Source organism: Lactuca sativa, chromosome 3, assembly GCF_002870075.4.
Source record: "Lactuca sativa cultivar Salinas chromosome 3, Lsat_Salinas_v11, whole genome shotgun sequence".
Taxonomy (NCBI): Eukaryota; Viridiplantae; Streptophyta; class Magnoliopsida; order Asterales; family Asteraceae; genus Lactuca; species Lactuca sativa.
In genome coordinates, this window is record NC_056625.2 from 253157380 (window position 1) to 253177543 (window position 20164).

The window sequence follows — 20164 nt, forward strand, 5'->3', positions numbered from 1 at the left end:
AGGTGGTTGCGGCCATCAGGGCAGAGATACTAGAGATGTTTGGGTCTATTAAGACCACGCTGTTTGAGACTTTTGACGAGCGTTATGCCGCTCTTTCTGAGGCTGCTATTGCAGCGGCCACCGCAGCTATTGCTGCCGCTAGGCCGCAAGGTGGTGATGCGTTGCTGTTCCGGGAGTTCAGCAACACAAAACCGCCAGAGTTTGACGGGACCCAGGACCCGGTGGCAGCTATGAGGTGGATTTCTGACATAGAGGGTGTTTCTTCACTTGCTCATCTCCTGAGCATTTGAAGGTTCGGTTCGCGCTGAACCAGCTTCGCTTGGGAGCGAAGGATTGGTGGAAGTTTGTGACGACGCACTTTCCGCCTGCTGAGCTTGCGGCGGTGACCTCGGAGAGGTTCACTACTATGTTCCGAGATGAGTACGTTCCCCAGGTGGAGAGGGAGCGTCTGGCCCAGGAGTTTCTGACCCTCAAGCAGGGTACTGATTCTATTACGGTGATTACCAGGATGTTCCATGAGAGGGCGATGTTCTGCCCTGAGCACGTGTCTACGGAGCAGACACGTATGAGCCGATATCTGAGTATCTTGAGGCGAGACATTCGGGAGTTCTTGGCGAACTCCACGTACCGGACATTTGCCGAGCTTCAGGCAAATTCCCGGAAGAGGGAGATTGAGCTAGAGACTCAGGCCAGGGAGGAGGCGGAGTCTCAGGGGAGGGATCGGCGACCGGCGCAGTCTCAGCCGGCAGCCAAGCGGGCCAAGCCCGCTGATCCCAAACCAGGGAGCCAGAAGGGTCGCACTTGTGGGAAGTGCGGCAAGGGTTATGAGGGAGTCTGCAGAGCAGGATCTTGCTACAAGTGTGGCAAGGAGGGGCATATGGCTAAGGACTGCCCCAGGGTATTTGCAGTTTGTTTCCACTGCAACCAGACCGGACACCGGAAGGCGGAGTGTCCGTAGTTGCGAGGATCATCTCAGGGAGCATCTCTAGGATCTGCCCCTGCCGTTATCAGAGCTACCGAGAGTCGGCCAGTGAAGGCCGAGGCGCCGAGAGCTCGAGGGAGGGCTTTTCAGTTGACTGCGGAGGAGGTCCGCGCTGCGCCCGATGTTGTGGCTGGTATGTATTCTTTCGTGTATTTATTTTGATGTTGAGATATTATGCTTATATTATGTTATGCATAGGTACCTTCCTTGTGAACTCTGTGCCTGCTTTAGTGTTATTTGACTCGGGTGCGAGTCAGTCTTTTGTGTCTTTGGCCTTTAGTCAGCATATCAGTGTTAGTCTTGAGGCGTTGAGTTGGCCTCTGAGAGTTTCCATAGCTGACGAGAGGGTGATATATGACACGGAGGTTCTCCGGGGATGCGTGTTAGAGGTTTTCGGTGTTGAGTTTCCGATTGATTTGATTCCTATATTGATGGGTGATGTCTGTGTCATTGTGGGCATGGACTGGTTGAGCCGATTCGGTGCGGTTATCGACTACGAGCGACAGCTGGTGACCATACGAGACCCTAGTGGGGGAGTTCTTACGGTGTACGGCGAGGGTACACGTTCTGGATCAGCATTTTGTTCGGCCGCTAGGGCGAGGCAGTGTCTACAGCAGGGCTGTAAGGGTTTTGTGGCGTATGTGATGGATACGCGGGTGGATTCTGAGAGACCGAGGTCAGTTGAGGAGGTTCCGGTAGTGCGTGAGTTCCCGGATGTATTTCCTGAGGAGTTGCCGGGTGTGCCTCCTGTAAGGCAAGTGGAGTTCAGTATCGATTTGGTTCCGGGGGCCGCGCCTATCGCTAAGGTGCCTTATTGCCTTGCACCTCCAGAGATGCAAGAGTTATCCTCGCAGCTTCAGGAGCTACTGGGGAAGGGGTTTATTCGGCCGAGCAGCTCGCCGTGGGGAGCGCCTATTCTGTTTGTCAAGAAGAAGGATGGTTCACACCGGATGTGCATTGATTACCGGGAGTTGAACAAGCTGACGGTCAAGAACCGTTACCCATTGCCGAGGATCGACGGTTTGTTCGATCAGCTACAGGGAGCTTCTTGGTTCTCCAAGATCGTTCTGAGGTCCGAATATCATCAGGTGAGTGTGTGGAATGAGGACGTACAGAAGACAGCGTTCAAGACGCGTTATGGGCATTACGAGTTTGTGGTGATGCCTTTTGGGCTCACCAATGCCCCGGCAGTGTTCATGGATCTCATGAACCGAGTTTGTAGGCCGATGTTGGATCGGTCAGTGATTGTGTTTATCGATGATATTTTGGTGTATTCGAGATCTAGAGAGCAGCATGGGGAGCATTTGAGGGAGATTCTTAGAGTTCTAAGGTTAGAGAGGCTTTATGCCAAATTCTCCAAGTGTGATTTCTGGTCACGAGAGGTCTAGTTCCTGGATCATCTCGTTAACCAGAAAGGGATATTGGTTTACCCAGCCAAAGTTGAGGCAGTGATGAGTTGGGAGGTGCCGAGGTCACCCTCCGAGATCAGGAGTTTCCTGGGGTTGGCAGGTTATTATCGGAGATTTATCAGGGATTTCTCCAAGATCGCGGTGCCACTCACCAGGTTGACCCGGAAGGGTGTTACTTTTTCATGGGGCCCCGAGCAGCAGGCCTCCTTTGAGACACTTTGCCAAAGGTTATGCTAAGCCCCGGTGTTAGCCCTCCCGGATGGGATGGAGGACTTTGTGGTATACTGTGATGCATCGATTTTGGGGTTGGGAGCGGTGATGATGCAGAGAGGGCATGTGATAGCATATGCATCGAGGCAGCTGAAGCCTCATGAGACGAGATATCCCACCCATGATCTAGAGTTGGGGGCAGTGGTGTTCGCCCTCAAGATTTGGCGTCACTACTTGTATGGGGTTCGGTGTACGATATACACGGACCATAAGAGTTTGAAGTATTTGATGGATCAGCCCAACCTAAATATGCGTCAGAGTAGGTGGTTGGATGTGGTCAAGGATTATGATTGTGAGATCCTGTACCAACCAGGCAAGGCTAATGTGGTAGCCGATGCACTGAGCCGCAGGGCAGAGAGCACCCCGCTGCAGGATGTATGTTTGAGATTGACCGTGATAGCTCCAGTGTTGGACGCCATTCGTGGGGCATAGGCCGAGGCTGTGCAACCTGAGATGCAGAAGAGGGAACGGGTTGTTGGTTTGGTTTCAGAGTTCGTTACCGATGGTCGGGGGCTTATGACATTTCAGGGGCGTATCTGGGTGCCGTTTGTGGGAGGAACGCGTACCATTTTGATGGAGGAGGCTCATCGGTCGAAATTTTCAATCCATCCGGGGGGCCACTAAGATGTATTTGGATCTGAGAAAGGAGTATTGGTGGCCCTGTATGAAGAGGGATGTCGCGTGGTTTGTTGAGAGGTGCTTGACCTGCCGTAGGGTTAAGGCCGAGCACTAGAGGACGCATGGTAAGTTGCAGCCATTAGAGGTTCCCGAATGAAAGTGGGAACAGATCACTATGGATTTCATCACCAAATTGCCAAGGACTGCTAGAGGAGTTGATGCAATTTGGGTGATTGTGGACAGATTGACGAAGAACGCTCATTTTCTTGCTATCAGCGAGAGTTCTTCAGCAGAGAAATTGGCAGAGGTGTATGTGAGGGAAGTGGTATCTCGGCATGGGGTGTCGATCTCAATTATTTCAGACCGTGATGTGCGGTTCACTTCCAGATTCTGGAAGAAGTTTCATGAGGAGTTGGGTACTAGGCTGCATTTTAGTACCGCATATCATCCCCAGACAGACGGTCAGAGTGAGCGGACGATTCAGACGCTCGAGGACATGCTCCGGGCATGTGTGTTGGATTTCGGGGGTAGCTGGGATGCATATTTACCCTTGGCAGAGTTCTCCTACAACAACAGCCATCATTCGAGCATTGGTGTGCCACCCTTTGAGCTGTTGTATAGGAGGAGGTGTCGGACCCCCATTTGTTGGGGAGAGGTTGGACAGCGGGTGATGGGCAGTACAGAGATCGTGCTTCAGATGACAGAGCAGATCCAGCAGGTCAAACAGAGGTTGTTGACCGCTCAGAGCCGACAGAAGAGTTATGCAGACAGACGCCGGTCCGAGCTTGAGTTCCAGGTCGGCGACCTTGTACTCCTGAAGGTCTCTCCTTGGAAAGGAGTGATTCGATTCAGTAAGAGGGGCAAGTTGGGGCCCCGATATATTGGTCCTTTCCGAGTGATCGCGAGGGTAGGCCGGGTAGCCTATTGTTTGGATTTGCCAGCAGAGTTGGGGCAGATTCACGACACTTTTCATGTGTCGCAGCTGAGGAAGTGTATAACCGATGTGTCGGCAGTGGTTCCATTAGAGGATATTCAGGTGGATGCGAGCCTGAATTATGCTGAGAGACCAGTGGCCATTAGAGATTGGAAAATCAAGGTTCTGAGGAACAAGGAGGTACCCTAGGTTTTGGTTCAGTGGCATCATCGGAAGGGGTCCGAGATGACCTAGGAGCCGGAGCGTGAGATGCGTGAGCAGCATCCGGAGTTATTTGCAGAGCGAGACTTCGAGGGCGAAGTCTAGTTCTAGTGTGGGAGAATTGTAACAGCCCGGATTCCCAGGTATTATTTATTCATATATTTTTGGTGTTTTGTGAGGGGACTCGGCGAGTCCACGCTATTTAATGAAACCCTAATTTTCCGGTCCTGAGTCCTATTTAAAGGACCTTATGGCCCTTCATTGCGGCTACCTTCAACCTTGAGAGCACCAGAGCATCTGAGAGTCCTTGGGAGTGAGATAAGAGGCTATTATTCACCATCTTTGTGTGTGTTTGCAAGAAAGGAAGAGGAAGGCCAAGCTAGGAGAGTTGGGGCGCTTGGATCTACTTCTATTTCGGCAGAGGAAGCTATTTGAGGTAATATTCAGAACTTATGCTCGTTTTTTTGTTGATATGGCTAAATCTAGGGTTTCTTCATGCCTTGTTTGCCTTGTATTTGGAGTGTGAGAGGTCCCTTGGTGAAATGGTACCTAGATCTGGACCTTAGTCGGTCCAGAGAGTCCCAAATGCCCTGCTTTATGCCTTTCCTTTTGAGTTGGGGACTTAGGTTACCATTTTAGAGGTCATTTCACCAAAAGGAGCCTTGTAGGCGTTGCATGGTAGCCAACATTGTGACTTTACGTGATGAATGTGCTTGGAAGGATTGGATCTATGAGTTAATGGAGCGGATCTGACCTCAGGAGCGAGTTTGGGTTGATGCATGGCATGGACTCGCCGAGTCTGAAGAACAGACTCGACGAGTAGCATGAAGATTGTCCTTAACCACTCAGCGAGTGGTCTTGCCGAGTTAAGGGAGTTGACTCAGTGAGTCAGAGAGGGTTGTCGAGTGGACTGAGTCAAGCTGGAACTCGCCGAGTTGTTCTTGAGACTCTACGAGTTGAGTCGTGGTGGCCCCGCGATTCATGCCAGGTGGGACTCGTCGAGTTAGGAGAATACTCGACGTGTCAAGAGAGGATCCTTAGGAGTCAGTGAACACGTATAGACTCGCCGGGTCGCTCTAGTGCACTCGCCGAGTCCGGTCAAAGTTGACCGTTGACCGTTGACCAGAGTTGACCAGTGTTGACTTGATAGGGGTAGTCAACCTTAGTTGAGAAAGTGTTAATTAGAAATATATTGTATTATAGGAGGATTATAGCTCGGAGGATCGAGCGCGAGTGATTTTCGGGATTTGCGAGTATCGAGATACGCGAGGTGAGTCTTCTCACTATACTTTACCTTGAGTAGGTAATCAGAGTTATGTGACAAATTATTTGTATGCTATATGTATATTATGTGTTGTACTGCATTATTTCTATGTGATTTATGTTGTGCATGTTCATAGAGTTGGAACCGGAAGGTTCGCAGAGTTAGAACTAGTGGGTTAACAGAGTAGGGTCTACGGACCCACAGAGTTATAGCCTCGAGTGACTAATTTGTGTTATATGTGGTATTTTGGGGAACTCACTAAGCTTTGTGCTTACAGTGTTGGTGTTGTTTGTTTCAGGTACTAGTGATGACCGTGGGAAGGCGCCGGCTTGATCAGTACACACACATGGGATATTATGATATGTGATCTTGGGATACTCTGTATGACATTGATTGGAGTTTCAAACATTGATGTTTTTATGAAAATTAAAGGAATATGTTTTTATATTATGCGAAAAATTATTTTGAAATTTACGTTGTTACAAGACCCATTTGCCATTTCCCACAATTCGAACTATGAAGAGGGATGCCGTAATCATAATCGAATTTGAGAAATACAAATTACACAATGCTATCTTCAAAATCTTTCTTAGTGAAAGCGTTTCCTCACAATCATTTTCATGAAGGAGAGAAACCTTATAACACTCAGTTTTTGTGGTTTGTGTGTTCCTATCCATGTGAATTTGTCATAACCATAATCATAAGACAACAATTGTGACAAATTCAAACTCTTATGGATCGAACTTGTCCATTCTTAATTTCTTGCCATTAAGGGTCCCACCTTTGCTTCCAAGTTATTTAGCAACTCACCCCTAGCTTTCAATGTACTTTCCATTGATAAAGATGCCTTGCCCCTATGCAACCCATTGAGATCTCATAGAACTCACATGCATAGTCGACTAATCTGGAATGGCACTGAAACAATAAAATGTGAACACGATAGGTTAGAAACGTCAAGTCATGTGTTAGTGATTAACTATTGGTTTATTCTTGATTTGTTCTTGAAACTTTTCAAGACAATTGAGACTCCCACTGACCTCTTGACATATATGATTCTCTCGTCAGGAGCCTTTCCTAGACAAAACAAATATTCAAGAGTTAGTGTAGTTCTTATCAAGATAAAACACTTCTCATAATTGATCCTAGTTGGTCTTTGTCTTATCCAAGACAGCACAACTTACCAATTTCAAATGTGCAAGAATAAGAAAGCCTTTTCCAAACTCCACATTTGATGAGTGTTATAAACCTACTTAAGACTTGTCACTCAATTCACAATCTTGGAATATAACTCTAAGACTTGATATTGGAACGCAGTATGATTGACTTCTTGATTTTAACCATTTCTACAATTCTCGATTCCTCTTCTTGGTCATACAAATGCACCAAGACTCACTTGGAGGATCAATTGAGATGTGGTTTTTTAATCATTAAGACTTATCATAAAATACAATAAAAGGTACTCTCCCTTCTTCTTAGAATAGAGAAACTTTTATCTTTCTGCCTTCTTGATTCTTCTTATTCGTTCTGCTATTGATTTAAACTCTTTCAATCAACTCAGAATTATATTTAATCTTATAAGTATGACTATATTCACTAAACTTTAGTAAATCATGACGAATATCTTTATCACTCTTGTGGTGGACTTGATCAATGCACAACCTAGTGTACTCGATCTCCTAGTCCTTATCTTGACACTTTGCGAAAGAATTGGTCTAACTTCCAAATATGAATTTTCTCATTCATCATGCAACCAAGTTGCATGACTCCAAGTTTCTATCCAACTGAAACTTGGGCGATGAGAATCTTCCTTTATTTGGCAAACTCTCGACATTTCCACAAATGACATAATTAAGAATCATATCCATTATTGATAACAATACACAAACATCAATTTTTCATAACGATTTCATTGCAAGGATATATAAAATTATTCAAACCAAAATTTTTATTTTATTCATAAAAGCAGCAGAAAACATGTCCTTACAATGCAAAATCAATTGCAAAACTATGTTATTATCAATCTATTCTAACTCCAAGTAGTAGCTCAAGAACCCAATCTTCAAGCAATGTGATCGAAATCCATTTCTTCAAGAATAGATTCAGCTTACTTCTTCCCTTAAGATTCCTCTCTTTTCTTCGATCCTACAAAACATCAAAATGTAATCTGATCACATCATGAATTAAGAATCTGGAATAGGAACTTAAAAGAGTTATATAGTGGATTTCATACCTGAAGAGTAGTCATTACACTAGACTCTCCCATCTCTTAGATCTCTCAGGTAGATAGGGAAGCTTCGTCTCCAATGCCCTTTCTCTTGGCAATAAAAACAAATGGACTCTTTTGGAATGACACAAGAGAACTATCTCAGAGTTTAACTTTTCTGGATCTCCAGTGTCATCATTTTCAATGTCCATTGAAGTTTGGGAGTTTGATTCACCATACAAATTTGCTTGACCAGCACGCCAAATCATTGTTGATTCAGTAGTTATAAGCAAATAGGTGAGATCAATGAGGGTCACATCATGATGCATCATATAGTACTCTCTAACGAACTCACTATATGATTCAGGAAGTGACTGAAGAACCCAATCAACAGCCAACTCGCCTAAAATCTCGACACCCAACATCCTTAACCTATCGATCTGTGACATCATCTCTAAGATGTGTGCACACACATGTTTCCCATCTTTATGTTTACTTGCCAAAAGGGCTTGAGTGAGTTTGAACATTTCAAGGATTCGAACTTGTGGGTTAGGGAGAATAATTGGAGGAAGTGAAGCATGATCTCTTGTTCCTCAATCATATCGTGGAATATCGTCTTTGTTTGGAAAGCTTGTTCCATAGGATTTGGGAAGACCATGATTGTCATAAGTAGACATCTACAAAACGGGAGAAATCAAGTTAGTTGATTGAATGCTTAATAAAACACCTAAAAGAGATATTAAGGCTAGGATCCAACACAACATTCCACAAATTGGAAGAGGGATGCCGTAATCCAATTTGCAGAATATTTGAAGGTAGGTAAATGACGATTTACCAATTTCCACCATAAAAAATGAAAAAGAAGGTTAAGTTTTAAATGTATTGGAAACTCCTAGATATTTTGAGATACATTGAAACTATTCAATGGCATGTTTTAATCTCGGATTATGCTCTTCTATTTGTGACTGGGATGCTGAGTATCACAAACACGATGTGAATAACCACGCAAATGTGTTTGGTAACCTCATTGTTTTTATCATTAACTATTGATGTGCCGGTAAACCACATACGATCCATCAAAATGACAATCATGAGATACCCATTACTACTCTTTATTAGTGCCTTTTAGTGTGCCGGTTAACCACACACGCTCTACTAACGACCAATAAAGCATAATGTGCAATTTCATGGATTAGCATACTTTTTCACATTTTTTTCTAAAGAAACTAGAGTTGGGATTTTGTAAAATAATGTTCTAGTACTTTCTTTAGTAACATTATACTTTTAATGAGATGTAGTTGTCCTATCAAATCCGTTATGCTAACGACCGTCCACTAATCAAGGAAGCGGTGGGTGAGAGTGGACACCCATTCAACTACCATTTTATAGGCAGTTTCCTTATACCCCCTTATAGATTAGCTTCGTGAATGAGGCATACTAGCCATTTGACTGACCATATTCTTATACATATATAATATTTAACTTTTAATTATAATATATATAAGGTGTGTTTTAAACTTTCGAAACTTTAGGGTTTATATATAAATTTCGAAAATTAAGCCATTAATTTTAAATTTAAAATAAACCAAATAACTAGATATAATATTTATCTATTAATTAACTTTTAATTAATTTATTAAATCTTCTAAGGATTATCTAATCAAATTAAACAATTAATTTAATCCTAATCCTTATCCCTCTAAATTTCGAAAATATGGGGATATGATAACTTCCTTATTTTTCTCAATCAAATAACTAGATTTAATATTTATCTATTAATTAACTATTAATTAATTAATTAAATCTTGTAAGGGTTATCTAATTAAATTAAACAATTAATTTAATCTTAATCCTTATCCTTCTAAATTTCGAAAATTAGGGTAAAGGATAATTTCCTTGTAAGGATTATCTAATTAAATTTAACCCTTTGAACCAAAACCCTAAAATCGAAAATTTTGGCCTTTAGGGTTTAATAGCTACAAACCCTAATTTGCAATTCAACTATTATAGCAATTCAATTTAAAACAAACAATGGCTCTGATACCACTGATGGGTTTTGGGTAAAACAAATAAAGTAGAAAAACAATTCGTAAGTTCACATGCAACCTACTTTGGATCTATGTTTTAACTATTGAACATATAACTTTGAATTGCAAAATAAGAATGCTAGAGGAGAGAGGCTATTTTCGAAAAATAACAAACTAGGGTTTAGGAGTTACACACCTTTCAATTGTTATAGCAAACAATTGATAATCCTCTTGATCTTGATCTTGATCTTATTGGAAGCTTAGTACCACAAATGTAATGCCTCTAATGGAATCACACCCAAGAACTAGCAAGAAGGAAACTAGAAGGAGAGAGAGGGAGGGAGTATGCAATTATCGGCCTAGGGTTTCTTCAAAATAAGGAGTGCCCATGTGAACCAGGAGGCTCCTTATATAGCTGAGGGATCTAGCGTTTAGAGAAAAACCCTAATGCTCCTTGATTAGGGCCTAAGCAAAGCCCCCACGGATGAAATCATTAGGGTTTCCCCAATAGATTTCGTCCACCCTCTTCCAAGGGGGTTCTGGAGTGTGACAACCCGATATTTCGAATATATGTAACGACCTAAAAAGTCAACAATTGTAACCTTTTTTGATATAATGAATTTAACTTCGAAAAATAAATATTCAAAAGTCTCTATTGGGTTATCTATTATGCTAGATATTGTGTCAATGGTTAAAGAAATACTAAGAACACTAAAATCCGAGTTATAACGAAAAAGTTATGACCATTCTAAGATTTCCGACAAAAACGACAACACCGATTAAACAAAAAACGCAAAGTTTCAATTAAATAGTTTTTTAGCCTTAATTATCTAAATGAAAGTTGTATATATCATTAAACCATGAGCGTATATAAAAAGAACGTCCAAATCTGACTTCGTATGAGGAAGTTATGATTTTTCCAAGATCCGGATATAGCAGTAGACAACTAAAAACTCGAAATAGAGATCGAGAAACTTTTGGCCGAATCAACCTAAATGAGAATCGAAGGTCTCAACAATAGTAGCGCAACGGCGAAAAGTCTGTCGAAAACGGACATCAGATGAAGAAGTTATGGATTTTTAACGGACTTTTCGTGTCCCGGTCCGTTAAAAATAAATAATTAAAAATAAAGTCAAAATTTGCCAATGAAGTCTAAACGAGAGTTGTAGAGCATCTTTTCAGTTACACGTGCATATAAAGAACGTCGAAAACGGAGCTCGTACGCAGAGGTTACGGATTTTACAAGTTCGAGACACAAAATTCGAGACTGTCCGGCTGGCCACGACGTGGCACAGTGACTGATGGGGTTTTCAGGCTTGGCAGAAGATGTCTCGTTCATGGAAGAGGATAAGGATCGACCCCACGATGTGGCAACCTTATGGCCACGACGTGGGACCCCAAAAGTTGGCCTATAAATAGATTTCAAGGGTTTTCCGAGTTAGGTGCTCATCTCTTTCCATCTAAGTGTTGTTACTCTGCGAAATTACCTCGATAAACCATCCCGAAGCCCCGATTTTCACACTCAAGTCCCGAAGGAAGTTCTACACTCTCGAGAGTCCCGAGAATCCCGAGATTTTCCCATGTTTTCAACTTTTCCTGTCGAAGTTCTGCTCGATTCTTCTCTCGACTACTGCATATCAACCACTTCAATCAAGTGAGTTCATACCCCTATAAACTACACTTTCAAATGTTTTATCAATGCTTTTTATACACTTTTAAGGGGGGGGGGGGGATACAAGTAACCACATGGTTATTATCGTGTGTAACATAAAGTTTCACTAGATACTCTTTTATCAAGTGAATCATATGTGATTCATAACTACTACATAGGAAGTTTCGTATGCTATATATATTCTCGATAACATCTTGCCTTTTGAAAATAAAACATGTTTATATATGTATATACGAATCAAACACTTTATTTATACTTTAAGTATATGTGATCATTTATGTCACTTTAAATGTTATACTTTACATAACAAGTGAGCATTACACTAGGGTTTACTATATGAACGAAACACACACATTTTGAAAAACTATAATAGGTACAGTTTACGAGAAAATCATGAACATTTACATACTAAGCAATACTATATCAAGGAAATACTTTCATATACAAGAACAAATGGACATTATCATATGTAAATCTGTTTTATACTTTGTTTTGTGAGACATTTCACGTACTTTCCAGTATGCATTTTAAGTCCTGTATTATATACCATAATCCCATGTAGGGGGGGTGTGATACTTGTGTATAGATCTATACGGGATTGACAATCCCGCACCTAAGCTGTTAGCTACAGCTTGGGGTGACAAACGTCATAACATTCCAACGCCTGAAGCAGTCTGGGTCATTAGTATGGTTATAAAACTCACATGGAGTATTAGAAACACGTTGGTTTATGGAGTTATCAAATGCCTTAGTGATTTTATATTTATACAAATCTACTACTATAGGCATGAAAAACACGATTTCATTTCGGTTTTGGAACTTTTAAACTACCACACACTTATGAACAGATATTGGATTTCTAAAGGTAAACATTAAAAATAGTCGGGTCTTGGTAGAAGACTACTTTTATACTAGTAGAAAATATGGGATTTTCTAGAAACTTTCGAACATGTAGAAACCATTTTATTCAGTTTTATACAAATGTAGAACAATTTCAAATGTTTTCTTCATACTTATACAAATAATTACAATGAATAATTCCAAACGTTTTCTTCATACTTATACGAATAATTACATTGAACAATTCCAAACGTTTTCTTCATACTTATACAAATAATTACAGTGAATAAATCCAAACGTTTTCTTCATACTTATACGAATAATTACATTGAACAATCCCAAACGTTTTCTTCATACTTATACAAACAATTACATTGAATAATTCTAAATGTTTTCTTCGTACTTATACGAATAGTTACATTGAACAATTCCAAACGTTTTCTTCATACTTATACGAACAATTACATTGAATAATTCCAAATGTTTTCTTCATACTTATACAAACGATGACATTAAATACTTATGAACTCACCAGCTTAAATGCTAACCTACACTTTCAAAATAACTTGTATTCCCAGGTCACCAGTAGACAGGTACGATGACAATGTTTTGAGAAGACAGAGCAGTCAAGACTCGTCTGTTATTTTGATTTCTTATTGTTAATGTTTTATTACTATGTAAGAAAACCCATGTATTAAACTATTAATGCAATAGACGATGTTGTTCCTTGTTTACTACTTTACCTTGTAATGATACTTTACATGACGTCCTGCGCCCCAGAACGTTTCCGCCATTCTAGGTTTTGGGGTGTGACAGATTGGTATCAGAGCATTGTTTATAGTGAATTAAGTATATCAACCCATAAAAGATATACTAACTATAAATACAATGGGATTAAAACACTCTGACCAAGAGTTTATACTTTTAAATAATAAAATATTTAACTAAGTATACATGCCTGCATTCATACTAAAATCAGTGTCACTAGGACAGAACAAAAGTATTACGATTGTTGGGTAGCACAAGTAGACTTAGAGACATATGGTCAACCCTGGGAAGATGTAGCTTGATCAACTACATTATCCAAGGAGTGATTAGAATGTGCCTAAGTATGGTTGTGAAGTTGCAACAAGTCTAAAAACTTACCAACACTGCTACAATAAGAACAGTAGAACAAAACATAAACTTAAAATACTATAGGAGTATTTTGTGTTAATATTAATTTCTTATCTGAGAACTAAAGGTCTTTATCAGTATATCAATGGTTTAGTGGATACACTAAATCTATATGTATCTAGGATGTCATAGACTTAGAATCTGTGAATCTTTGCTTTATGTCCTGTCCTCGTTGGGTTGGGGGCTTAGGGTTAGGGTCACTTATTCGAAGGGCTATCCTATCCTAGATACATATAACTAGTATGCACTAAACAAGTATTGAAGCAACTGATAAAGATCGTCTTATAATTATCTAGTTAGTACGTCTATTTAGTTAATTCTTATATCCCTTTCTCGTGTAGATATCATGACTAGATTCTATCCCCACGGCGACCCGTACTACCCTAACCACGACAATGCTGGATGGCTCGGAGAGGAGCTAGAGAATGATTACCCAATCCCTATGGATTGTCACCAAGCTGAAGGCTTTGCTGATGGCTCTGACTCCGAACCTGAAGTGGAGAACCTACCCCCGATGGCCCTTGATCCAAATCCTAACCCTCATCTGGCTTTTCAAGGTCCGACGCCTCCATGGGTGGAAAGCTTGGAAACATTGAGCCAAGTGCAAGATCAACCCATGCCAATTAATGGAGACTGAAGCTTTTATGACCTAAGCGAAGGGGGCTCAGCAAACAGAGTCTTGCCAATCCTGGTCTGCAGTGTGGCCTGAAATGAGATTAAAGGCAAGACAACCCTCCATCAAATCACAGAAGTTGATGCCAATGCATGAATGCATACCATCCGCACCAATCGCCTTGAACACACTCATGAGAGATCAGAGAGAGACCATGAGACCCTGCTACAAGCATTAGCTGGAACACGAGCCGAAGTCATAGAGCTCCGAGTACGCCAGTGAGTATCCGAAAGACACCTGCTTGATACAGAATGCCAGTTGGCAGAATTGAGTGTTCATTAGAGGGATGACCGCCACCAGTAGGAAATGCTTTATTTTCCTTCATTGTTTAAAGGAATCTTTTTCATATATATGTCCTACGAAGCATTTTTCTATGTAACTACCTTGTACTGTAAGTACTTTTAGTTAGGACTTATGCGGCCAACACCTTTCTACTCCGGATATGATGTAAGACCTTCTTCAAGATCAATTTTTCCCAAACTTATTACGTCATGATATCGATATTTAAAGTCGGCTAAATTCTGTGTCACTCTTTGTTCAAAAACTTTTATCATACTTACGTCGGGATCTATCTGCAACCCACACAAGTCAAGTTATTGGACTAGGGTAATTTAGCTCATGGATTATTCCCAATTCTCTTTCAAAGGTTGATTCATGTTATTTACCAACCGATGGTACCATGGTTTGAACGTCAAATGTCTTGAGACCATTCTATGAACTTACTTTTACTCTGTACTAGGACTACATCTTAGGGATGTAGGTCAAACTCTCGAGAACATACTTCTACCCTTTACATGAACGATCAAGATACATCTAGGTTCAACCGTAATAGCTCACGAACTCTTTTCCTTTCGTGTTTCAGAATCATGTTGTCATCCAGAAGTACACAGTCGAACAACGAAGCCCCTATCCTTCATATCGACACCGCCACATTCCAAGCCGCGGTAACAGCTGCCGTGATGGCTGTCCTTGTAAACCTCAATGCTAAAAACGCAATCACGACTGGCAAAGGAATTGAAAATTTCGATCGTTGTATGGTTCCAAGAAGCCAACGAATGGCAACAGTCACGGACATGCAAAGTTGTAAAACCGAGAGGACGAAACGAAATCGCCGAGCTCGAAAGGACCGCTAACGATTCCAAAGGTTTGCCATGCAACAGAAACAAGTGGCAAATCCTGCCCCTTCAGCACCGGCACGACCCATTTCTGAAGTCCCTGGCATCGGGACCAACCCTACACACAAAGTTGGTGGTAAAGCCGGACTCTTTAAAAGGCAGTTTTCAAAGTGGAGGAACGAGGAGGGAACCCGTGTCCACGTAACCCTGACTAAACACCAAACTCCCACCACCAATACTAGTACGAACCAGGCATGTCACCAATGTGGCGAGATAGGACACCTCAAAATGGACCGTCCAATAACAAAGAACTCCGGCGCAGACAGGAAGATACTAAGGATCACTGCCGCAGGAGAAACTACTCCGGACCCTCGTTAAAGTATCTAAGGCGTTCGTTGTAACAGACTCGTAAACTGTTTAAAACTAGTGCAACTCGAATCTTATCTTTTGTAAGGACCTGTCAGTTAAGGGACCCTCGTGCTGCGTATACTTGTCTTTCGTAGTATACCTAGTTCGCAGCATTAATCTTGTAGTAAACCTATAGTACGGTAACTCTGTTAAAAGTTGCACTGTTGTGTTTTGTCTGTAACACCATTATGATCAAATCTAGTGCCTTATTTCCAAGTGATTCCGATTCCATCATAGGATCAGAGTCTATTTGATCCTCACAATACTAGTTTCGTGCGTAAATCTCTTTCTCCGAAATCATCTTTCTAATGAAACTATCACTTTAAAACTCCGAAGTACTCATGCGTAGAGTACCTCATGTTTCTTATCCTTTCCAAAGAAACCTCAACAAACCTCCTCAAAGTACCACTCGTGCAGTACATCAAGTTCAATCCAAAGACCCACCTTTTCAATATTAATTATATACGACTCGTATACCCGAGACTATGATTGATGAACCAGGTATGAGTTCTACTACGAACTTTAGGACGGAGACTGCCCAAGACTGCGAGTGATCGTGCTTCCGTGAGATTAAACTTAGAAATACCTATCCTTTTCCCTAATTCATGAGTAGTCATACTTTCTTTTAGATCTTCACGACATCTAATCCACCCCAAGGTTTTGACATCATCATCAGTAGGAGTTGGTTAAGTCTAGATCTGTAACGACCATAAAAATTCGACCAATTTTAACTTTTCAAAAACAACCCATTTTCTTAATGTTATTACAAAAAGGTTTTCAATACAATTATTATCAGAGTCTTCCCATAATCACATCATAAAACATAATCATGAGGAGCGGTATGATTACGCCTTTGCCTTGCCACGGTCTCTTGAAGAACCTGAAAAACATTAAACCACAACTGTAAGCCCGAAAGCTTAGTGAGATACACCCAAAATACCAACCACATATACCATACACGCATAACATGCCATATCATATCCGATCACAGAACAGCCATGCACTTCGGGTCTACTGTGTGACTGGTTCGCCGCTCCGGCCAACAGTCCAACTGGTCCACCCTCCGAGTCTAGCCATATACATCGAGTCTGCAGTGTGATTGGTCCGCCAGCACCAGGCCTTCAATTAAACTCGTCCACTCTCTGAGTCTACAGTATGACTGGTCCACCCGCACCGGGCCTTCAGTCCGCCTGGTCCACTCTCCGAGCCTCGGCACGTCTGGTCCGCCCTCTTGGGGCCTACAGCCTATCCGGACCGCTCGCTGGGCCGTCGGGACAACCGGTCCACCGTGGGTATCTTGGCCTACAGCACAAAGCAGGACCCACCTCAACCCAACCCCAGTCCAACAACCATGTGCACATAAACATACAATCATATAACAATTCACAGTTAACAAGCCGATCTAACAGATCACATAACATATCATCATCCTAACCAGGATACCGACCTAACCGGTCACTAGCATAGCATCACCCTACATAACAGGATACCGACCTTAACCAGGTCTCTAACATATACCATCCTAGTTACCAGGATGCAAACATATCAAAGCAATAACATAACAACAAATACTCGGATCTCAATCCGATAAAGGGCCGGCCTTGGTGCCTTAGACCCGATTGATATAGTGAGGATAACTGACCTCGTAACTGCCGACTGAAAGATAAGACCAGGATGCTCCGACCACTGATACGATCTCCACCACTAGCCAACACTAACACCGAACTCAAAGAAAAGCCAACAATTACCAAAATGCCCCTGGAAGTCAACTGGTCAACCCTGGGTGAAAGTCAACCTCCTGACTAACTCTACTCGCTGAGTCAACCCGATGACTTGCCGAGTCCTCATGCTCAGAGCTTCCCGAATCCACGACTCGACTCTCCGAGTCACCCCGAGACTCGCCGAGTCCCATGACTCTGAGTCCCCTCGCACACAACTCACCGAGTCCTCCCTTAACCCACTGATTCATGGCTCAAACAGAAGAAGTTTGGACCTCACGACCAGACTCGCCGAGTCCAAGAACAGACTCGCCGAGTCCAAGGCTATCTTCAACCTACTCGCCGAGTTGTTCTTCCAACTCGCTGAGTTCCAGTCCATCTTCAAGCAACTCGCCGAGTACACCTTTGTGACTCGCCGAGTGCCTCTAGATCTTAACCCATACAGAAGCCTTCCAGGCCATGCAGATGATCCAAAATGTAGATCTACCCTTCTACAACCCATCCATCACGTAAAGTCGCAAACTTTACATGAATCTAAAGAGATCTAGGCATTTTACACTCTAGGGCTAGGGTTTGGGACATGATGGCTTCACCAAACACTCAAGAATAGGGACTTTAATGCACTTTAGACCTTTTCCATTCCAGATCTGAGGTAGCAACCTCATATCTAACCTTCAAACTCGAAATACCACAAGCCAAACTTTCCACACAATCCAAAATGATGAATCTATATGAATAACAACCCAAGAAACGAAGTAATACCTCAAAAGGAAGCCCAAATAGAAGAGAAATCTGAATCTTAGCAAAGCCCCTTGTTCCAAGCCTCCTAACTCTCCAAGATCTCCTCCAAAATCTCTTCTCCAAGATTCAAATACACTCAAATCCCTCACAATCGCATATTAGGGTTTTCTAGACTTCAAGAGAGGGTAAGGAGGCTGGGGAGAGGGTATAATGTCCTTTATATGGGGCTCATCCTCCGAAATTAGGGTTTTCTCAACTCAGCGCCTACTCGCCGAGTCCAGCCTCCGACTCGCCGAGTCGGCCACTTAACACGCGACCATAGTTGCGACCCTACTCGCCGAGTCCACCCATGGACTCGCCGAGTTCCCCTTTCATACTTACACTTTCTCTTCTCCAAGGTTCAAATACACTCAAATCCCTCACAATCGCATCTTAGGGTTTTCTAGACTTCAAGAAAGGGTAAGGAGGCTGGGGAGAGGGTATAATGTCCTTTATCTAGGGCTCATCCTCCGAAATTAGGGTTTTCTCCACTCAGCGCCTACTCGTCGAGTCCAGCCTCCGACTCGCCGAGTCGGCCACTTAACACGCGACCATAGTTGCGACCCTACTCGCCGAGTCCACCCATGGACTCGCCGAGTTCCCCTTTCATACTTACACTTTCTCTTCTCCAAGGTTCAAATACACTCAAATCCCTCACAATCGCATCTTAGGGTTTTCTAGACTTCAAGAAAGGGTAAGGAGGCTGGGGAGAGGGTATAATGTCCTTTATCTAGGGCTCATCCTCCGAAATTAGGGTTTTCTCCACTCAGCGCCTACTCGCCGAGTCCAGCCTCCGACTCGCCGAGTCGGCCACTTAACACGCGACCATAGTTGCGACCCTACTCGCCGAGTCCAACCATGGACTCGCCGAGTTCCCCTTTCATACTTACACTCTGTACCCTGAATTTGCACTCCTGAACTTGGGATGTTACATTCTCCCCCACTTAAATTAGGCTTCGTCCTCGAAGCCTGCGGCAACTCAACTCCAGAACTACTCCCGCAACGCACCACCTAGCATTAACCAGACCAGGTTACTCAAGGCACAACCACCGAAACCCAAAACCCAATTTTTCATTTCACGGTGTTCTGACCACCACTTCAAGCCGACCACCGGCCTCATCCACACCTATTACTGGGTATCACTCCATGATACATCACTTGCTCCAAATCACGACAATCACTCGACCCGTATGAGCTAGAAATAACCATGAACCACCGGAATTCCCGGTCCAAGTCCAACTTTATCTACTCCATGCTGACAGAATGACACATTCTTCAGCCTCAGAGCAACTCCCATGAGTTCTCCTCTTGCAATCGCATGCACATGCTGAACTAGCTCTAGCACCCTCGGGTTGGGAAAACCCGTCACACTGACGACACCTCCAAACATCCCCCAGGATGAATTACCACTAAATACACGATTCCTTGATCAAATCAAACTGGGAATTCAAGACTCCATCCCTGCATCCCTTCCGAGCCTCCTGGCTCTACACCCTCGGAATTCCTTCCGTGACCTCAGCAGACATCCAATCCGGATGTGATTCCATACCATTGCCGCACATGCTACTCAATGACCATAATTGGATCACTCCCATCATAACTCTGCACAGCTGCTTTCACTTCCGTGAATTTACACTCCCTCTCGGAGCTACATTCCTCTCCTTTTCCTTATCAAGGAAATCCACTTGGCCTCCTTGTCACTACGACAAGTGCCACGGTGTTCGCCCAACGCTACACCATTCCCCTATAACATAACCGCTATCGATGCAACACACATGCTCTGAATCTGCTCGCAAGGACTCTCGAGTCCATGCACTATCTCCACTAATCAAGATCAATACCCGGGGCCAGACCTTCTAATGCTAACACATCGC